Raw genomic sequence first — 23,428 nt, forward strand, 5'->3', positions numbered from 1 at the left:
TCCTTCCTTCCTTCCTTCCTTCCTCCCTTCCTTCCTTCCTTTCTCCCTCCCTCCTCCCTCTCGCTTTTCTTTTTTGTCTTTCTTTCTTTCTTTCCTTCCTTTCTCCCTCCCTCCTCCCTCTCTCTTTTCTTTTCTTTTCTTTCTTTCTTTCTTTCTTCCTTCCTTTCTTTCTTTCTTTCTTTCTTTCTTTCCTTCCTTCCTTCCTTCCTTCCTTCCTTCCTTCCTTTCTCCCTCCCTCCTACCTCTCTCTTTTCTTTTCCTTTCTTTCTTTCTTTCTTTCTTTCTTTCTTTCTTTCTTTCTTTCTTTCTTTCCTTCCTTCCTTCCTTCCTTCTTTCCTGCATCCAGCAGGACAAGGGCAGCATTTTGAGATCAAATTGTGTTATTTCTTTTATTGTTCATTCTATTGCCATCTCCATGGACCTCTTCTTCTGTCACTCCCTTTCCTTCTGGAGAATTTTGTGTCCCCATATTCTCCATTCCTATGCTCAAAACTCATATTTCTAAAAGTAGTTATCTGGAATATATATATATATATACACATATACATATGTATGTATATATGCATGTATGCATATATATGCATGTATATATATTAGATATATAGATATATATTAGATATGTATCCATACATTTATTGATATGGATATGCATATAGATATAGATATAAAGATTTCTTAACAGATTTGACCATAACATTTCAAGAAATATTTATCTTTTGGAGGAGACCGATAATCTTTCAATAGTCTCAACTACTTCTGTGGCAGTCCGTGTGACATCATACTACTACAGGAACCTACATATTCTTGTTTTTCCAGAGAAAAGGAGATTATCCATAGGCTAGGCATAGGGATCTTCTCTGAGGCTCTTTGCAGGGACCCTGCTCACATTTAGACCATCCACTTCTACAATTTCACCTCTATGATTGTTGACTTTGCACAGCTCATGGGTTTTGCCTTAGAGGCACCAACAGGGAGTCAGGGAGACCACCACTATCATTGTCATGGACAGAGCCTTGGAAGGGGCAAAGGGGCAATCATTTGAGCACACGGAATGCTTCCAAGTCTAGTTCTGGCTATTACTAAGAAATGTATTGGCTCCTGTAGACAAGTATTTGTGTTGAGTGTGCATGTCCATACTATGTGCTAGTAGTAAGCCATGTTAGTTTACACAGAACGGTGTTTCTCAGTGATAGGCTGTGATCAGTGCTGTTCCACGTGGTATTCATCTCTACTTCATTTTGATGCAGCTCTCTAAAATGGCAGTCTTCAGTGGCACAGAAAAGGGATTTGAAAGATGCATTGTTTTGCTGGAGACTGAATTAGCGGGTGACTCACCTATCTGGGGGGGGGGGGGAGCGGTAGAAGAAATCATTTCACACCACTGCTCTCTGGTGATGTATTCAACCAGAGAATCTCTGCAGAGAGAGAAAGGCGTCATCATTGTGGAATTTACGAGGCAGAAAGGAAAGAAACTGTGGATGCCCAAGGAACTCTTGATCAGAATTCATCTGGAAGGAAGAGGCAATTCACTGCACTTACTGCAGAAACTCATGCTCATGGCCTCCTTTCTGATCTCTTTGTAAGAGTGGAAAATGTCTTTTTCTAATGTCAGAGCACAGTGGATGAGAAGAGTAAACAGAGGGTCTTCTCTGACCCAAATAAGTAGGTTCTTTTCAGCACTCCTCAGCCATCTTGCTTAGGACAAAGTCCTTGTTCTCTCAAGCATCCTTCCCATCTGTAACATGAACTAACAACAGTTATTACCATCCACTCCCTCAGAGGAAGTGATGAGGAAGAATTTATGTTGAAGGAGCCTGGCACACTAGAGCATTCGCCAAGTGGAGCTATCATTAGATGGAAAGAAATAAGTCGGCGGCCTGTTCAGTTGAGTGTAATAACAGGTTATGTGAACAGCATCTTAGCCTGCCCACCCAGACAGAATCATTAAATTCTAAGCCAGCTCTGTTGTCCCCAGGATCATAGGTCTAAAGTTATGAGATATGTTACTTCTCCATGCTGCTAGTCGGTGATGTCAGGTTTCTTCCAGTAGATTAGTCACATGCCGGGAAAAGATGAGTGATTAGTCATATGGAAGGTTGTGACCATCTCCCTCATAATCTTAGCACAAGACTGATTGCAATCTGAAAAAGACAAGGGCTTCTTTCCCAGCTAGGCCTTGTGTATCCAGAGGTCAGCCTGGGGTTGATTTGACTTGATTTCCTAGTTGCCTTCTCATCAGATAGTGTAGCTGGCTCGTGAGCATTCGGGATGTGCCTTACAAAGCCAGCCTTCAGTCATACCATGATTCTGTTCCCACAGGGAAGAGGACACTCCCGGACTCCAGCTCTGGATGTAGGAGCTGCTACGGGCTCCCTTCCCGTTATTCTCTGCTACAACTAGCTTGCTGCTTGTCCCTTGCTCTACGGAGCTCAAAATATGCAGGGTTGTTTTTTTGCTGAATACGATATTAAGAAAACAAGGTTAACTTCTCTTTTAGCAGGGCAGGCAATTGCTGAAATATGCTAATTCAAATAAGAGGAGAACTGTGATAGGTTTTTGTCTCTCTTTCTTGCTTGCTTTTTTTGGCTTCCCGTTTATGTTAAGTCCTATTCCTCTCCCTTCCCTCCTTCCAGCTCTGTCGGATAAAGCCATAAAGAGAGAAGGAAATTACATCCCAGGAGTCCCTGTGAGGCAGCACTGTGACAGAGCCCAGCCTGTATCAGCACACATAATCCTACCTTATATTCACCCCTGTGTATCTCAATCTGCCATGCTAGATTATGCATCAAAAGGACCATAGGGGTTTTATTCCCAAATTTTAACTCCAAGCCTCCACTCTTCTGTGGTTCATCATCTGGCTTAGGGATGTTCTAAGGTGATGTTAGTAATAGGACACAGGTGGGGACATGAAAGAAATGAGGACATTCAAGGTATACCTCTAAGGTCTCACAACCTGATGCTTCTTTAAAAAAAAATGTCATAGCGAGGGCCGTCTGGCATTTCTGTAGGCCAAAATATCACCCAGCATCCTCTGCTATTTTGCAGACTCCCCCCCTCCCTCACTACTGCCTTCTCTGCCCCCAAATCCCATGACATCATGTCTTCTAGTGTCTCTCCTTCAGCGCAATGCTTGGTGATCTCCTTGTTGGTCTCTTATTTTGTTTTCTGTTTGGTTTTAATTTTTATCTTGATATGGATGTCTTCTTTGTATTTCTGAATGTGGTTCAACTGGGCTAACAGGTCTCCTTACTTAAGCTACCCTGTCAAAGTTGCAGGTTTATGTATGTGTGTAAGACAGTCAGCTTTTCCAAGGCAGCCTAAGCTCTAAATGTTAAAATGAAAGAGTAAGCTCTCTAAAGATGTTTTCTGTATGGTCACCTAGTTGTGGGCTGGGCCTCTGCCTTAGGTGTGGCCAGTGTAATTTGAGCATTCTCTCTTTCTTCTTTCTTTCTTTCTTTCTTTCTTTCTTCTTTCTTTCTTTCTTTCTTTCTTTCTTTCTTTCTTTCTTTCTTTCTTTCTTTCTTTTTTTTGGACATAGATATGCTATTCACTGCCAACTGGTTTTAACACTCCATGCTCCTATTTCCTCCAGTTTCTTATGTGTAAAGTACGGTTTGGTACAGAGCAGAAAATGGGAAGGAATGCATGAAGCCTGGAAGTTTATAGAGGAAAGAAGCTTGTTCAGGCACAGGGCTCTGGCAATTAAAGGGAAAAATCAAGATGATTCATCTTGTTAGGGTCTTGTGCTTTATATCACGGCAGCAATCTGAAGACTGGTCATGCATGTGAGGAAGGAGGCCAAACTGGGTCCTTTAAGAAAATATCAATTTATTTTTAAGGGTTCTTCACCCATGACACATAAGTTTCCATCAGGCTCCATGCCATTGATGCACAAGTATTGAAAGGTGGTTCAAACCTAAATCTGGGGGCAACGCATTTGACCCTCACATCCAAGGAATGAGTTCTGCCACACATGCCGGGGTTTTGTAGTGAACTGGAACAGAAAGCCAACAGCCCCATTGTTTAGAAAATGCTACAATTTGTACCTAAAGCACTCAACACTGTGCCTGGCCCACAGAGAACAGCCTTGTATTTTTCCAAGTCAAAATGAAAGAGTTAATAAGTCATGAAGGAACAAGAAGACACAGGGTCAGAGAAACCTCTACTCACAACGCATTCTTAGGAGCAAGCTGGAGCTTAGCAGCATAGAGGCTGAAACACATGGATACAGTGTTTTTTTGTGGTACCATCTTGAGCTATTGCAGCTTCTCTCCTTACTCTGACAAGAATCTAGGGGAAATCAACTCCAGGGGTGGAGAGGGATGGGGGTGTGAGTGTGCTGAAGGGCAATGCAGTCCTGTCTGCAGTGCGTGGCTCTGTTTTCCTGCAAAGTACATATACTGCTCTAAAGGGAGAAACCCAGAGCTTCCATAGATTTGCATTGATTTTGTGCTCATGTGGGCGTCTTAGGGTGTTGTTATAGCTGAGGCACTGTTGCACGGGTTTGTTTACTTAAGTTTAACTGCTCTTAGGCAAAGAGCAGCTTGAAAAATACAAGACTGGCCTCAGACTTATTTAACTCAGATTTTCTGTTGTCACTAGGGACCAGAACAGAGGTACTTGTTAAAAAGTCTAAGTAACAGCCAAGAAGGTCATTAGATGAGGATGCTCATGTAAGGAGGCAGCTACACTTAGTATAAGTCACACAGAAATTAGACAGAAAATTTATCATCACAAAGACTGGGTTTTACTATGTGGCGTTCTTTTAGAAAAATTTAACCCTGCAATTAAAGTAAAAAGACCTCTTTCATGATAAACTCATGACACAGAACTGATTTTTGACTGGGGGTACAGTTCATAATATGAAAATGACCGTAATTGTGATGGCTGTGGTACTTGTGTGAGCTGTGGACAGTGTAAGAACCACGGGTGTGAGGAAACGAATTGTTTTGATGAATGAGGGAGCTAGATGTCACAGGAGCAATTGTCCCCTATAATAATCAGGCCAGCCTACTACCTACAACATGCTGAGCAAGGAGGTGATCAGGGACAGAGTGATGCATTAAAGTGACAAGGAGAATCTGCCACAAGCCAGGCTCAGAGCGTCACAGCACCATTTTTTTTGTAACATAAAGTAAAATGCTGAGCTGTGTGAAGTCCCTTTTCTTTTCCTTTATGTATAAACAATTATCTTCTATTAGATCAGATCAGTGTTGCCCCATAGATTTCTTAAGACGTGTGCTATCATGAAGAATAACAATTGGCTATTGCAGGGATTTGACTTCTCCACTACTTTCTTAAGCTACCTAGTAAATGTAAATCTCATCTTATAATCTGTGCACTGGGGCGCTTAATAAGTATAATGAGGAAATATTATAAATTTCTATAGAATGAAGGAATAAGGAGACAGGGCTGTTACCCAGATTATTGACACTCACTCTGTAAAGGGTATATAATATTTTTTAATGTCGACACCATTGCATATACTAGAGATGGTAGTCTAGATACAGAACATTTAAACTGGGAGTGCAGAGGGTGCCTTATGTGTTCTGTGCTCCCGTTTGACCTGAGATTCCCTGAGAGCTTCAGGCACACGCATCAGCAGCATGATCCTGAAGATGTACAAATCTTTACCAAAGGCAGAGAGAATATAAAATGATGTAGAGCATTGATTACAGAATGGTAGTTTATCTATTATAACATGTTTTTCAGTAATAAGAAAAAAACCCAGGTTTTATTTTTTTTCTTCTAGAGCAAAGGAGAGAATTTTTTTAAAGTATGACGATGGCTAAGACAAAGGTTGGCCTTCTTCAGGACCTGTCTCTTTGCTGACCCTCCCTTTCTGAAGAAGTGGCATACATGAGAAGGGGCTACATTCCTAAAAGCTTGGACACGGGTTATGAGAAAGAATGCATTTCAGGTCAGGAGATTCACCACATTGTTTCTCCCTCTCAAACATTTATTTCATTTTATTCATTCTTATAGTGTTGTTCAGTGATAAAGCAAAATAAGATATTTTTCCTTGAGACATTTAAAGAGAAAAGGAAATTGTGTGAAAGAGCTGATATCTGGCAATCCAGAACACTGAACCAGTACTTCATAGGTTTGTAAACAACCAGGGCACCGTAAGCCCCTGTATTTCATAGCCATCCTTCTGGCATTTTGTTCCGAGCCATTCTAGAAGAGTACAGTTCACAATATGGGAGGGAAGATAAGACATCAATGCTCTTCTGCCTGAAATATCTTTCAGAGGATAAAAAAGTTTCCAAATCCTATATATATATTCAACCATGATATTTAATCTACACATATTTGAGACAGGGTCCAAAATGATAGGCCCTCACATGTGTTATACATGAGACATTTCACATATGTTACATAAGACAATCTGCCTCTCGTTCATTGTTGATTTTTCACCAAAGGACCCAGAATGTAACATACGCAGCAGAAGACAGTTGGTTAGACTCAGATGTTTGAATCATATAATACATTTGAAGAGGGAAGTATATACAGGCGTGATGTTTTTCTTTTCTTCTACTAATTAAAAATTAATACTTAATAATACCATAATACATATAGAATGATAGGTGTGTGCTGGATTTTTTTTAATCTGTTATATAAAACAGACTATTTAAAATGAGCATCTTTTAACAAACACCCAGTGATTTTCATCTTCTTTTTTTGGTTTGCTTTTATGTCATAATGACATGTCACTCAATATTTGATTAAGATTTTAAGTATATCTTCATGTAAATCCATTGAAACCATATCAATACTTCCACGAATTTTGGATTGCTATATCAAGAATACAGCATTTTCAGTGAGCGTTGTTCATTTTCCTACTCAGGTTCCTTTGCAATTGAAAGTATCTTCTCCGGGAAAATTGAGCATCCTCTAAGCAATGCTGAGGATATAAAGGCTGCTTTTCCTAGAAAATAAAAAGCGAGTCTTCTTCTAGCAACCCCCTGTCTTGGCAGCCAAATGTCCAGGAGGGTTTTGAAAGCCCTTTAAAGATAGAAGTTTCTGTGTGAGTAGAAGGAGGTGGAGTCCCCAGTAAACGGAAATGATGAAACTTAAAAAAGCACCTACCGATTCCCTACTTGGCCATGGTCTCAAATACTGGTGTGAAGGGAACTTTAGTCGTTGGGGTCTGTTTCCTTTTCTTCTCTTTGAGAATTTTTCCCACTGTGGTGTCTAAACTGACCCACCTCCTGAGCTTTGGTGATATTCCTGCCACAGACTCAAAAATAGCTGGGATGACAGGCATGGTCCACCATCTTGGCCCTAGGCTCCCTCTGCAGGGAGGAGAAATTACACCTTTTTTTTTTCCTCTGAGGGACTGGACAGAAACTTTCATTAAATATCTCATAGGAAGGATTTCAGAAATGACTCATTTAACTAACCTAAGCTTGATACAATGGGGAAAAATAAAAATCCCAAAGGCAAAACGCTTCTGTAAAATGAAGAACAACAACAACAAAAAACAAAACAAAACAAAAAAAACAAAACAAGAACCAAAACCCTTACTTTAAAGCACAGAAAGAACTCAGAGTTGTGATTTTTAAAACATTTTACTTTTTTTTTCCCCAGGGGTTGGTTAGACCTGAAGTCCATCACTCAGGAGTGAAATTTGCATATATTTGGTAATAAAAATTGTTTTTAGTTCCTTCATAGGAACAGCTGCTTTGTAGTCAGTAGTGATCATTTGCTTCCTTCGTTATCAAGCTGCATGTATGGTTGACATAGCTTAAAACAACAAACATTCTTTAAGTATGCTGACTGTACACAGAACAATACCAGGTTTTCTGACAATGTACAAATGAATAACTAAGTATACATTATCTTTAATTATAAATTAAATGTTGAATGTTCTATGAAACGTATAGTCCTTGGGAAATTAATATTTTATTACAATTTAGTATAGTGATCTTCAGTTGGTTTATCAATGATCAGAAGGGCATAAAGAAACAACTTTGGGTTGGTAAGTTTAATGAGTTTATATCTTGTAAATAAACAATTTACAATGTGCATAATATCTGTATTGTTAATCCAAATATAGACTAGATAGTCTCTGCGGAAACAACTGAGGAGACCAATTATGTTATTGTTTTCCTTCTTTGTGAACCACTCTCTACCCAACATAATCATGTTAAGATATCTGGTAAGCTAGTAAGGGGTGAAAGTACAAAGTGCCTTAAAAGAATAAATGAAAGTACTATAAGCATATCCTAAAGACAGTGGTTGTGCAGGCCCAGGGCTGTGAGCTAAGCTGTAGCCAAGAGGTTTTTGCATGGAACTCTATGAGAGGTGCTGAGAAATGAAATCATCTTACACATCAAAGATATGCAACATAGGGGTTGGGTCTCCACTTTTGAGTGAGAAAAGGTAGAATCATGTATAGAATTACCTCCACTTTCAACAGTCAAGTTTACTGTAATAGAGATGTGTAATATTTTTTTTCTTGCATAATGGCTCCAAATACCACAGAAGTATCCATTATACACCAAGTATCTTTTAAGAAATGTTTTCCCATCTATTCACTGAGTACAAGTAGTTCCCACTTGAGGTACCAACATTAGTGCCCCTCATCATTTGCTGAAATTATTCTAGCAGGTTTACAATTCTTTCAATGTATGGGGCATGCATGTGTTTCACTAGCATTGTTAATAATTCAGAGCTGTAGGGTAGCAACTGTTTACCCAGCAGAGGAAGAGTTTTGTACCCAGACATAAGTATAGTAGGTACAAATCTAAGCCTGAAGATAGGAAGGAATTGCTCCTGGAAATAGTCTGACATTATTCTATTGTCTCAGAAGGACTTAAATTAAGATGATGTAAACACAAAAATCCCTCCTAGTTTTTGTTTATGCATCTTGAATACACTTTTATTAATATGGAAAATGAATACATGTGGAGAGTTTAATAATTCTATTCTTAAATAAACACACTTTTTGATAAGAAAAAGAAAAACAATTATTTCTTGATTTATTCCAAATGAGCTACAGGGCCTAAAACATAACACAGGCAATAATGAATGCAAATAAGAAAGAAACCACAGTTTTCCTTCAGGCCTTGATTTATTAGAATGTGAGGGTTTGGAAATAACTAAAGGCAATCTGCAAACTATGCTGTAACCTGAATGTCTGGGCCTGAGCCCCAAATGCCTTGGTAGTCCTTGCTGCCCAGTGGTCAGGAAGAGCAGTTCAGGGACAGCAGCATGCATTCTTTCTTTAGGAATTGCAGCTCCCTCCTGTTTATGAGAAACCCATCACCAGAGAATCTCAAGATGGAGTCATGTGGGTCAAACTTCCCCTCGCCATGAAAAACTACTTGTGTAAGAATTTACATCATTTGTTGATCTTTTCAGTATGCCCGTGAGTGCACAAGGGTGGAACATGGTGTGCATGTGAAGGTTGGAGAACATCCTGCAAGTGTCAGTTCACTCTTCACTGTGAGGGTACTGGCTATTGAACTTAGGACTTCAGGCTTGGTAGCAAGCACTTTAGCATCTGTGCCAACTTGCCTGCAGCCGCCTAGCAGGTTAAAGGAAGAAACTATATATTGTGCCTCATGGTTTCATAAGCTTCAGCCCATAGTCCCTGTTCATGTGATGAAGAAGGATGTCACAGCAGCAAAAGCGTGAGACAGATGGACAGATGGACAGATGGTACTCATGTGGCAGATGGGAAGCAGACAGTAAGGAGGGAATGTGGGAACAAAGTGAGACTCATTTCCTCATGCCAGGCTCTAGCTCCTCAAAGATCCGACATCTCTTAAAATAGCATCAGTGCCTGGGAGCCAAGTGTCCACATAATTTCATGGAGGACATTTCACATTGATGGCACAACAGAAGGCTTTTCTCTATCCCAGAAAACACTTTATGGTGCTGTTTGGAAATAAGCAGAGAGTCTGGACAGCTCTAAGGTCACCAACTTGATCACTTTGCAACATGGATTAACCATATGCATATAGCTTGTGATGCCAGCAGAATGTGTTTGTGATGGGCTGGTGCCAGGCCTTGCACACATCATGATTCCCCGTCACCATGGGATTATTCGCTAGGTGTGTACACTGTTGTTTGTATTTGCATGGACGAAGGATGGGCAGACACACTACAGGGAAACAGAGGGCACGTAAAAAGTGCAATGAGGACCCTCTCATTACTCTTGGAGTTACAGCAAGTTTGAATCCAAAAGAAAATGAGAGTCCTCCAAGCATAACACCATCAAAGCTAACTGGAAAGGTGGCATAATGCTAGGGAAAATAGAAATAACCAGTAAATCTCTCACTCTTAGACCAAGGTTTGTGTGTGTGTGTCTAAATATTCAGGTTTTTAACTAATTTATTTTGCTTTGCCATTTGATTAAATAAAAAATCATAAAGATAAGGGGAAAATACTTTTTCACTGCAGAGTATCATCACTGCATGGCCAAATCCTTGCTGGATAGTACTAAATGGGGGAAGAGTTTGCCTTGGCTCATGGTTTCAGTCAGTTGAGTTCATGATGGTTGCCCTTACACGCAATGGTTTGGGAAGCAAAAGTCATGAGAGTTATGAATTTTATGGATGAAAAGGAGCAGGTACTGAGAGCCAGAAAGGTAAAGAAAGTGAATGGGCAGGAATAAATCAGCCCATGACACACTTCTGACCAGTAAAAGCATACAGCCTTGACCTGGCAGCCGGCAACTGTGCAAGCATCCTCTATCCAATGAGGACAGGAATAGGTTACAAGCCATGATTTTTTTTAAAGCATTCCAAAGTTTTGAAACAAGCTCTTCCCATTATGTCTAGAAGGCAAGCTGCCAAACCACTGAGCTCCCTTCAATCCTCAATAACTGTAGAGATGCTTCAAGCTGTGTGGGTTTATATCCCAAGAGGGAACACATATAGGACCTGGTGTGACAGCTCTATCAACAGGAAATCAGAGTGGAAACCTGTGTCAAAGAAGAGATTTATGAATGGCAGGAGAATCATGTAAAATTCAGTGATCTGAACTTGCCAGTGACCCCAGAGTCTCCAAGCGTCATTTGTATTCATTACTCCGAGGAAATGACACATAACTCAGGGAAAGAAACCTTTCTGCGGAAACTTCAGCCACATAGAAAATTCTCATACATTCGCTAACTTGCCATGTTCAGATGAAACCTAGCAATTTATTTGAGGCAAGTCTGTACCAGAAACACCTCCAAAATAAACGTGACTTGCTATCGGCCTCCCCTAACCTATATTGTCTGACAGAAAATTAAATGCAGGGATGGTATCTGTCAAATATCTGAATAAACATAACACTGTGGCACTGTATTTACTCCATGTTCCCAACTAGGCAGTATTTTGTTCTTCTGCTCTCAATGAGTTTATTAGCATCTGGTTGGATTTTTGTTGTTGTTTCTGTTTTTGCTATTGTTTTTAGTTTGGGGAATTTTTTCCAAAGCAAAGAATCATCAACTTTCTGAAAAATGCTAGATTAAAATCTTCCCACTTGGTATTTACGTTGGTACCTCCTATGAAAGTCTGCTGATTTCTGTGACATATGGCCTACTGCTTCAGGGGCCATGGAATGATGTTGCAATTACAAATCCCCTCCTGATAAGCAAGGCAATTATTTTGATAGCAGAAGAATTTAGTCTTGAAGATATCAAGTCAGAAATTAAAACCTTAGACACTCAAACTGACATACAGAAAAACAAAGGTTAATCCTAGTGGGCCGGGGAGATGTTGTGCCTCTGGCAAACTCTTAAAATTCACCTTTTCCAAGGCTTCATCGCCAGTAACTCTCCCGGGCACCTGAATTTTCCTACTTTTAAAATGCACTTCAAGTCTATGGCAGACATTTGGAGATGACAAGATTTTACTGAGTGTCACAGCAAATCTGAGAAGAGTCTGACCATAGCCAAGGTAACTTTGGACCCCGTTTGCTTCCACTAAAGCCATCTTCAGCTGAGAATCTTGTTACTTTTGCTATGTCATGTTGAAACCGTGACCTTAGTCCTCTCAGAACAGCAATATGCTTTCAGAATTACCTAATTTTCTCACCTAATTCTCCTGTAATTGAAACAATTTTTAATTTTTTTCTATCAAATCTATCCTTAATAGGATTGGTGGAGCAGGCACAACATATATTTGAGGCCATATTACATAGTTGGATTCTCTTGGCCATGTCTGGTGCTCTGGGCCAGGTACCTCTGGGATCCCAGGCCAGCCTTAGCAGGAACATTTCCACATGTCTTTGAGATCTGATTCCTTGTAGCTACAGCCTCCAGAAGCACAAATACTACACTGTGCAGGTGTGGGTAGTGGTGGGCACTATTAGCCTTCATCCTACAGTGTTTCCCATCCCTCATCAAGGCTCGGCAACGAAGAGTCAAATCCAAGTCCTATAGATCTCAGGATCCTCTTTGTGTTGGCTTCAAGCTTTCGTTCCCATCATCATAAAGTTTATGTACAGTAAAAATTGCTTTCTGCCGTAGGTTTTTATAGCAAGTGACAAACGCATACACCTGCATAATGACCACCACTATTGATACACCAAGGGCTTCTGTCATCCCAGCACTACATACTACCACACAGCTCATTTTTAGTCAGAGTCTGAATCCTTGATGAGTAGAAAACTATCATCTTCCTCTTTAATTTTGGCATTTCAGAAATATCGTGGCCACAGTGTGGTTACTGGATATACTCCAAAGGCCTATTGAGAGATCTTTCCCGGTCTGTGGTGCTATTGGAAGGTGGCAGAACATTCCCAAGGCAGGGCCAAGTGGAAAGAAAGTAGAACCTTAGGGTAATGCTCCAGAGGAGAGCCTGAGACTCCAGCCCTTCCTCTTCTTATGTCTCTGACTTCCTGGGTCATTTATGAGGTAAGCAGGCCTCCACCACATCCCTCTGATAGGATCAGTTGGGCTGCTACAGGCTGAAAACATCAGGGTGACATAGCCATAGACTGAAACCTCTGACAGTGTAAACCATTGCCTCCTCATGGCTCTTTGGAGTGATTTTTCTCAGACATTTTGCTATCGTAACAGAAAATCAACTAGAAGTTGTCTGGGCTGAATTTCCTGACTCAAAACTACAGACTATGAAAATATCTAAAGGAAATCACATAGTAAATGCTTGGGTTTCCTTCTGCTTAGCGCAATACACTTGCCATACATGCGGCATTAATTCATGTACATATATTGGCAATTTGCTCCATGCAGTGTTGCGTACTATTCCATTAGGTGGATGTATATGTTTTTGCTTAAGATATCTACCTCAGTGAGGGGCTTCTGTAATCCAGAATCAGATACGTGTGAAAAATATGGATTTCCATTGCATTGTAATTGTCTGTGAGTAAAATTTCTGCATCACATGGTAAGCTTATCTTTAACCTCATGAGGAAATGTCAGGCTGCTTTCATAAACAGGAGACTACCCGTTTGACAAGTGAACTAGTTACCTATGCCATTTCTAGTTGTCCAGTGACTTCCTTAGTGCTGAGTTTGTGGTCCTCTGGTTTGCTTGTTTGGTTGATTTAGATTTGAGTTACAGTTAGCCATTATACTGAATAGACATTGAAGTTTCATTGCTATTTACATTTCCTTGAGAACTAACAGGATTGCAAACATCTTCATGGACCCACTTGCCACTTCTTTTTTTTTTTTTTTTTCTTTACCAAGCTATCTGCTTCTTTCGCTTGTTTTTAATTGGTTATTTCATTTATTTACATTTCAAGTGTCGTCCCCATTCCCGGTCTCTATGAGGGTACTCCCCCAGCTACTCCATCAAGCCTCCACAGGACCATGGGCCTTCCCTTCCATTAATGCCAGATAAGGCAATCCTCTGCTACATATGAGGCTGGAACCATGGATTCCTCCATGTATATACTTTGTTTGGGAGCACTGGGCGGGGGTGAGGGGTGGTTAGTTGATATTGTTATTCTTTCTATGAGGTTGCAATTCCCTTCAGCTCCTTCAGTCCTTCCCCTAACTCTTCCATTGGGGTCCCCGGGCTCAGGCTGATGGTTGGTTGTGAATATCTGCATCTGATTAGGTGCTGGCAGGGCCTCTCAGGAGACAGCTATACCAGGCTCCTCTCAGCAAGCACTTCATGGGCATCCGGAATAGTGTCAGGGTTTGGTGTCTAATGATGTGATGGGTCCCTAGGTGGGGTGGTCTCTGGATGGCCTTTCCTTCAATCTCTGCTCCATTTTTTGTTCCTGTCTTTCCTTTAAACAGGAACAATTCTGGGTTAGAAGATTTGAGATGGATGGGTGACCCCATCCCTCACCTGGGGGCCATGCCTGTCTACTGGATATGGTCTCTACAGGTCCTCTCTCCCCTTCGTTTGGTATTTAGGCTAATGTCATCCCTGGTGGGTCCTGGTTTTTGTTGAATAAATAGATAATTTAACTTAAAAGATTTGGAAATAACTTTTCTAATACATGACAGAAAATTTCATTCCTTTAACAAGCTCGTGGAGGGAAAAAATAAAAAACAGAAAAACAAAAAACAAAACAAAACAAACAAACAAAAACCCTTAATGAGCGCTAATTTAACAACTCTTTTCCTTATTGGAAGTCTTTACTGAGCCCCAAGTCACAAAGATTTTTCTATTTTCCTCTAAGTGGTTTAGAGTTTTGATATCACCAAGTCCTCCTAATGGGGGTCATTAAGTGTTTTTGCATATTCTGCGTGTCAAAAAGAGAAAGGGGAAAGTTATAGTAGCAGAGAAGACCTTTTGTTCCTCTGCTTGATTTTTAGCTCCTTGGAGACAATAGCTTCATCTCACAGTGACATCACTGTGTCCTGTGCTGTCCCCTCCTTGCCAATTCTTTATTATTAACTGCTACTCTTTCTGATACACCAGCTTCATATTTCAACACTGGGCCATAAAACCAAAATGGATTTACAGTCAGCTTCCTCTCTTGTTTGAACATTGATTTCATTCAAGTTCCCTGGAGGTTCTAGCTTAAAAACTAGGTGGAAAATGCATTCTGAGATAGCTGTTTAAGGATGGTGTAACTGTAGGTGAAAGTGTCTTCCTATTATTTCATAGATGCTCGAATTCTAAAGACCTATTTTCTTCCCATCCCCCTCTTCTATTTTTTATTATTCTAATGGATAAATACCTGTGCTTGAAGATGACTGATGTTTGCCTTAATGTTTCTAGCCAGTGCCCTCTTTCCTATCTTCCTTGGTGTCTGTACCTTTGACCTTTTAGGAAAGAGAACTAGGATGACTCCATGTGACCATTTTCAAAGGACATAATACATAAATGTAGAGGAAGTGGAAGGGTCCTTTTGAAAAGGACAAGAAGAGAAAAAAAAAAAGCCTGGAGGACAGTTTTGTAAGAGGACCTCTTCTCATAAGTATTGGAATTTGGCAAGGAAGTCTTGCTCATAACCTGGCAAGCAAAAACCTAAACCAATAATTATTTTTATTTATTTATTTATTTATAATTAGATATTTTCTTTATATACATTTCAAATGCTATCCCGAAAGTTCCCTATACCCTCCCTCCACCATGATCCCCTACCCACCCAATCACACTTCTTGGCCCTGGCATTACCCTGTACTGGGGCATATAAAGTTTGCAATACCAAGGGGCCTCTCTTCCCAGTGATGGCCACCTAGGCCATCTTCTGCTACATATGCAGCTAGAGACATGAGCTCTGGGGGGTACTGGTTGGTTCATATTGTTGTTCCACTTATAGGGTTGCAGACCCCTTCAGCTCCATGGGTGCTTTCTATAGCTTCTCCATTGGGGTCCCTGTGTTCCATCCAATAGATGACTGTGAGCAACCACTTCTGTATTTTCCAGGCACTGGCATAGCCTCATAAGAGACATCTATAACAGGGTCCCTTCAGCAAAATCTTTCTGGCATATGCAATAGTGTCTGGGTTTAGTGGCTGATTATGGGATGGATCCCCAGGCAGGGTAGTCTCTGGATAGTCCATCCTTTCATCTTAGCTCCAAACTTTGTCTCTGTAATTCCTTTCATGGGTATTTTGTCCCCTATTCTAAGGAGGAATGAAGTATCCACCCATTGGTCTTCCCTCTTCTTGATTTTCTTGTGTCTTGCAAATTGTATTGGGTATTCTATGTTTCTGGGCTAATATCCTCTTATCAGTGAGTGCATATCTAATGACTTCTTTTGTGATTGGGTTACCTCACTAAGGATGAAACATCCATTTGTCCAAGAATTTCATAAATCTATTGTTTTTAATAGCTGAGTAGTACTCCATTGTGTAAATGTACCACATTTTCTGTATCCATTCTTCTGTTGAGGAACATCCGGGTTCTTTCCAACTTCTGGATATTATAAATAGGCTGCTATGAACATAGTGGAGCATGTGTTCTTATTACCAGTTGGAACTTCTGGATATATGCCCAGGAGAGGTATTGCTGGATCTTCCAGTAGTATTATGTCCAATTTTCTGAGGAACCTCCAGACTGACTTCCAGAGTGGTTGTACAAGCTTGCAATCCCACCAGCAGTGGAGGAGTGTTTCTCTTTCTCCACATTCTTGCCAGCATCTGCTGTCACCTGAATTTTTTATCTTAGCCATTCTTACTGGTGTGAGGTGGAATCTCAGGGTCATTTTGGTTTGCATTTCCCTGCTGCTTGTGGACGTTGTACATCGTGGTGCGCACTAGGCTCCGCACCACGATGTACAACGTCCACAAGCAGATTAGTCCCCTATCAGATTTAGGATTGGTAAAAATTCTTTCCCAATCTGTTGGTGGCCTTTTTGTCTTATTGACAGTGTCTTTTGCCTTACAGAAGCTTTGCAATTTCATGAGGTTCCATTTGTCAAATCTTGATCTTACAGAGCAAGCCACTCACCTGCGCAGACTATTCACTGAGGGATCTGGGACCCAAGATGGCTCCTCCAGGTGCTCTGACAAAGCCCTCCTGGTGGGGGCTGACACCTCTCCTCTGGCCAGGAAGGTGCCCAGATGTCTGGAGACTGAAAGGTGTCTGTCCCAGAAGCTGTGTTGCTTCTGCCTGTCCCAGAAGCTGTGTTGCTTCTGCCTGTCCCAGAAGCTGTGTAGCTTCTGTAGTCCTGCACTCTCATCTGTGCAGATTAGTCACTGAGGGATCTGGGATCCAAGATGGCTCCCCCAGGTGCTCTGTGGTTCTAAACCAATAATTAAATACACACTGCAGAAGAATAAAGTCATTCATGGTTTATATAGCAAATCATCACCATCTTGTTATGTGAAAATTGCTTGTTGAAAATTCAAGACTATTTTCTCCTGAAAGAAGAAGGTCTCACCAGTTCAAAGGGCTTACTAATAAGCATTTAAAAGCCTCAGGCAGGGTCAGGGGGGATGGGATAAGGGCTTTCTGAAGGGGAGACCTGGAGAGAGGAAAACATTTGAATGTAAATAGAGAACATATCCAGTAAAAAAAAAAAAAAAAAAAAAAAAAAAAAAAAAAAAAAAAAAAAAAAAAAAAAAAAAAAAAAAAAAAAAAAAAGTAAAGACAGAGACAGAGACAGAGAGAGAGAGAGAGAGAGAGAGAGAGAGAGAGAGAGAGAGAGAGAGAGCGCTTCCAATCCCAGATATACAAAAATCAGGAAACCAAACCACCATGTTGCTTGATTGACAAGCTGCAAAATAATCCTCAAAATCAAGTAGCTTGAAGAGGGGACACTTGGATGTCTTAAGGGCCTCTTAAAAGAGGCTCTTTGGAGAAATGGCCTGGAAGGAACCCTTCAGTAGCATCTTTTATGGCAGCACTGCTGTTTCCTTGAGCACTTGGTAGGTGCTATGCATAGTTTCTCATTTAGTCCTCATAGCAGTCCATGAGAATGGAGTGTTATTCTCCTTATTTCATGAACATAAGAAGTTTGGGTTTGCCTTAAATATCTGTATCCAGGTCACACTACTAAAATTTTTCTAATGGAGAATTTGAACTCAAGTTTTAAATTGAAAAGTCCCCGTTTTGAAGAGCTATTATTTATTATCTTACCCTGAATGCTTAACAGCTTGTAATAATGCTCTCTGAGCCATGCAGCGCACACTTAAAAATGCAGTCAACAGGGGATGTTCGCAACTTTTAGACATGCAGCACAAGGCCTTTCATTAGGTGCGTATGTATTTCACTTGCAATTACAAGAGTAAAGGTCACTCTAGTCTTATGTTTCCTTATTAACCTCCAAAACATTTTAGCAGTCTCAAATACGTGACTTACAAAGTCTGTTACTTGTCTCAAACCTTTCTAAATATACACTGTGATACTGATTATACATTATTGATATCTATCAAAAGGTAATTATCACTTAATGGAGCCGTCCGATGTTTCTTAATTTCCTCATTGCAGAATTTCCCCAGCCAGAAGAGAGCACCGCTTTAATCCATCATGCAGAGAGAGGGTCTGAAGTCTGTAATGTCACTGTTACCAAAAATATCTGTGAGCTTCTTCAAGAAGGAACAGAATTCTGTTCATTGTAGCCTAGCATATGACTCTGTGGAGATAGCCAGAAATGTCTGTGATGTGTATAGATGGATAGATGAATGAATGAATGAATGAATGAATGAAGTAGTCTTTCAGCAAACTGTAATGAAATACATAATTATGAGATGGATGAGCTAAAGAGTTCTTTATTCTTCGTTCTTAGAACTTAGTTGTTATTTCTTTCGTTCATAGAGCAGCAGTTTTCCCCTACTAGAAATGAACTATCATTGGTACTTTGGTTTATATTTAAATATAAGGGGCCTGAAGAGCTGGCCCAGTAGTCAAGAGAACACTGGCTGCTCATCCAGACAGAACCAGTTCAACTTAAAGCACCTACATTATGGCCTATAACTATATATCTGGTTTCTGTGAGCAACAGTCACACATGTGATGTAGAGACAGACACACAAGCAGAACATTAAAGCAAATAATGTCAAATAAGGATAATTTTGAAAATTATATTTGAAGGTAAGATTACAAAGATATACATATATAAATGAATACATCTCATCAAGATTAACTTACCATAATAGGATCTGTATTTTTAGAGCATACTCATAGCTCATAACTATATCTTCATGGTCTACACTTTCAAATCATTTCTATAACCTAGATCACCTACAACAGACTTCCATCAAAGGCTCATAACACAGTGTAAGTCTCAAGCAAAAGATGCATATTAGTTTTAAGACCTCTCATAAATACAAATAATAGATAAATAAGTTAGCTGAAGAAGAGCAAGACTTGTGTATATGACCATGTGAAGACCCTTCAATTTTACAAGACCCTCTCCAACTGACAATATGAAAATCTATAACCACATGATTCAGGCCTCTTACAACTTGGCAGATATCTCACACCACAGATGCTACTCATTGGCAGTCCAGTGTTTCTTCCCAAGACAGTGTTAGCCACCCAGCTTTGTATGTTCATCCCTGGTTATTCACTTATTAGATGGCTCCAGACTAAGGCTGTGGGGGAGCCATCATAGCCATGTCATACCTGAAAAATCTGTGAATCAGTACAAGTCCAGAGATGGTCCATCCCTGGATCCAAGTCTGGATGCATGGTTAATGAGCTGATGGTAAGGATAAACTGATAACCTATGACTCTGGATACTCACTTCAAAGACCAACACCTTATATAGTCTATCTATCTATCTGTCTATCTATCTATCTATCTATCTATCTATCTATCTATATATATATATATATATATATATTATGCCTATTAAAACTGTTCCCTTTTCATAATCTACTGGTCACTTGCTTGTTTATTGAGCCATCATATGGGTGTTAAATGGGTGATAATGGAATCACTGAGAAAAAAAATCTATTTGGTTCAAAAATCCAACGGAAGAGTAAAGCAACCACGTGAAAAGCATGCTCAATTCTATGATACTCATTTGAATATTTTCTCAGTGTTAGAATCATTTAAGAGCAAAAGGCCCATACATTTCTCTTAGGTTACCTTGGTAAACATCTATAGCTCACATTAAAATCAGAATATTATGAAAATATGCAAGATTCAAAACCATTCTGATTATCATTCCACAAGTTTCCTCTTTCTTCCTATACTTGAGAAGTCACTAACCTCTGGATACTTGCCTTTTAACTTCCCTGATTTTATTCTTAAATTAAACTTAAACTAATGAACTTGGTTTTCTTAATTACCTTAATAAACTTTAAAAAAAATTCAAATCCACTAACAACCAGAGGAATGCAAATTAGAGGCGCAATGGGATCTTATTCTTTGCCTATCAGAGCAGAAGCTCCAGTATTTAGATGATAGCGTTTAATGGTGATGAGGTTACCTTTCTAGATAATCACTCCTGTGTGCAGCTTGAGATAATTTAGGTCTCTTGGAAAGCCTCAAAATGTTTCTACTCTTTGATCTAACAGTCTGCTTTTTCAGACCTCTGTGAGGAAGAAGGCAAAGACAGATGTAGACCAAGATTTTTTCAAATAATGACATGTACTATTATCATTTGAGACCAAAAAAATTTAGTTACCTAAATACTCACAATATGAAAATAGTTGAATTGTGATGCATATAAATGGCAGTGCATGTTTCTCATAATGAAAGCTGTGTTAAAATGCTAAACATTTGAAGACTAGAGTGATGGCTTAGCAGTGAGCAGACCCTACTGCTCTTAAGCAGACCTGGTTGTACCTTGGCAGCCATCCCAAGTGGCTCATTACCATTTGTAGCTCCACTTGGCCTAGATCTGATGCCCTCTCTGGCCTCTGTGGCCACCTGCATACACATGGTGCACATAAACACATGCAGATGCTCAAAAATTAAAAATAACTAGATCTTTTCTAAAATAAGAATCTATAATGTGGTTATAGAGAAATATATGCTACAGAAAGTATAATTTTAATTTACTCAGATTATTTTCATTTTTGTTTCTGATTGTTGTTTGTATGTTTATTTCACTTTTCCTTCTGGGCCTGTCTTTATGCATCCTTTTGCATGTGAGTGGACATGCGTACAGGTACATGCTTATGTGGAGGCATTTGAGGTTGATGCTGGCAACCATCTTTTAATAATGATCACTCTCCCACCTTACTCATTACGAAGGGACCTCTCAACCGAACCCATAGCTTGCTTAGCTAACTTGCTCAGCAGAACCTCTGTCTCTGGCTTTCCAAACTAGAATTACAGGCAAGCCATTATACCCAAGAGTTTTTATCACTGAGAAATCTCCCCAGCCCTTGTGTTGATTATTTTGAAGCAGAGTGTCATGTAGCACAGGATGGCATTAATTTTTGCTATATAGTCCAGGTTGGTCTTGAACTCCTGATATTCCTGCCTCTGTTTCCCAAGTTTCAGAATTACAGGCCTCAGTCACATACCCTGTTCTCGTGTATATTTGAAAGTACATGCATATGCAGAGAAACTTAGATAAGAATCTCCATACCCAAATAAATGAAGTAGGAATAATATATGTTTTAACAATTTCTACACTACTGACAAAATGACCATCAGATTTTTTGTTTTAATCAAAGCTTAATAGAATATGCACTTTCATTAGATTTATAACTCTACCCTAGTTACTGTCAAAAGAAGCAAAGTAGATAATCAACAGTCTTTATGGTTCATGGGTCTTTCCCTAGGAATAGGAATATAAAAAAAACAAAACATAGGAACAAATATTAGTTAACTATGCAATGAGATGCTATAGTACAGGCACACATATGAATACATAATGGCATCTAGAATGTTCTCTCATCTTCACTGAGAACTTTCTGACATCCATGTTCACCACTAGCCCCTCCAGGCTCCCACATAGCCTTTTTTTTTATTTTTGGTCATGTATGCAATCCACATGCCTTGACACAGATAAATGAATAAGGATATGGAAAGGAAACCATGTGTATCAATGTTGTGTGGAAGAACTTAAACACTGTGCTACACCAAACATTTCTCTGTAATGATTAGTAGGGTATAGAGGATCAAAAGACCCCTTTCCACATCCCAATTCTGCCACTCACCAAGATTCCTCAATCGAGTCACTGGGCCTGTCTCCTCTTCTCTAAATTATGAATGACAGAAGTGGTGCCCTGGAGTTCTCCTGACAGTAAATCAGGGGAAATGAATGAATGGGATTGTGTGTAGTCTTGGCCCAGAACTGACACTTGAAAAGTTTACTTGAAATTGGGTTCAGGGCCTAGGCATGGATGGACCAGAATTGGACAGGATGAGAACTCCACTTTGACATGGTCTCTGACATAACTGTCATAAGAATTATTTTCATTGGTGCCCTGTAGTGGGTTCCTGGTCTATGAAATGGGATACTGTGTAACTGTAATTTCTACTTTTAAATGTCTGAGGGACTGTGATGGCAGATATGCCTTAAATCATGAGAGAAGTGGGACTGACATGTAGAAAGCTTTCTAAGTACATTTTAGAGCTCTTCACCCTGAGTTCAGTGGGGCTTTTTGTTTTGTTTCGTTTGGATTAGTTCTGGGAGAAAAAAAAATGTATAAAATACCATCCTTTAGTGTTGCTGTCCACCTATGAATTATTCCTCCTACTTATGTATATACTAACTAGAGATTGGTGTTATAAAAGCAGAGTAAGCAAAAGAACATAAAAAATCTTGTCTAGTCATTATCTGTATCAAATTCCTCACCAGGGACTGTTAGAGAGAAAATGGAATAAGAGACAAAATCACCATTCAACTTGTCTGAAATTTCAAGAAGGTACCATACCTGGGTATGAGGCTCTGCAGCAGACCACTTACCCAGCAGACACTATGCCCTGGGTTCAATCCCTAGGTTTATAAGAGAAAAATAACACATAACAATCAACTGAAAAAATAAAAGTATACAGCCCCATTGTTTAAAGTAGTTTAAGAAGAACAGAATTTCTAATGGAGCTTTTATAATAATAAAAGCATGAAATGAGCATATAACTGTATATATAAACTGAAAAACAGCATTTTGTAACACGTATCAATATAACACTATGAATGGTAATTATACATAATCACAGCAAACCAATAAATAATTTTCAATTGCAAACCTTTTATTGAGATCGCATTGCTCCCAAAAGAAGACATGGACAGGAAAAACCAACCATTTCTCAATTGTAAACAGTGTACCATATCTCTTTTTCCTTATGTCTAAGCAGCTTAATGTCATAGTGGCAAGTAGCAGGGTCCAGCGTAGATTCATGAGAGTGGTTCTCACATGGGTCATTAAGGCATCGATGCCGTATCCTTCATGTGGTGAAAATCCAAGGGGGTTGCCACAGAAGTCACACTGACTTTCGGTGCGTGGATATCTACACTTGGATTGGAATGAAAGCTGCAATGGCTTTCCTCCTCCTGACTGAATGTGCTGAGTACTTTCCTTAATTGATCTCATGCTCTAACCTCTAGAGGCTAATCTGTATTTTCTTTTCTCCTTTCCCTCCCTCTGCTTCTGTCCCTCACTGCCACCATGCCTTGTTTTCTTTTGCTTTCCTGCAGCTTCCCTTACCCTT

The 23,428-nt window shown here is 39.8% G+C and overlaps 1 protein-coding gene across 9 annotated transcripts in view; it reads left to right on the forward strand.

The window, feature by feature from the left end:
• The window catches only part of B3galt1 (beta-1,3-galactosyltransferase 1), a 550,921-nt gene that overhangs the window by 441,168 nt on the left and 86,325 nt on the right, over window positions 1-23,428 (forward strand). For 2 of the 9 annotated variants that reach the window (XM_029469656.1, XM_021155605.2), the window contains one exon: window positions 5,753-5,920. The exons of 6 other annotated variants lie outside the window; for them this stretch is intronic. The gene's annotated coding sequence lies outside the window, so the exon portion shown is untranslated. Of the gene's footprint in view, window positions 1-5,752; window positions 5,921-7,590; window positions 7,672-23,428 lie in introns of those variants that run through there. One more of the 9 variants, XR_003834954.1, reaches the window with a different exon arrangement.

Source organism: Mus caroli, chromosome 2 (assembly GCF_900094665.2).
Source record: "Mus caroli chromosome 2, CAROLI_EIJ_v1.1, whole genome shotgun sequence".
In the NCBI taxonomy this organism is placed as follows: Eukaryota; Metazoa; Chordata; class Mammalia; order Rodentia; family Muridae; genus Mus; species Mus caroli.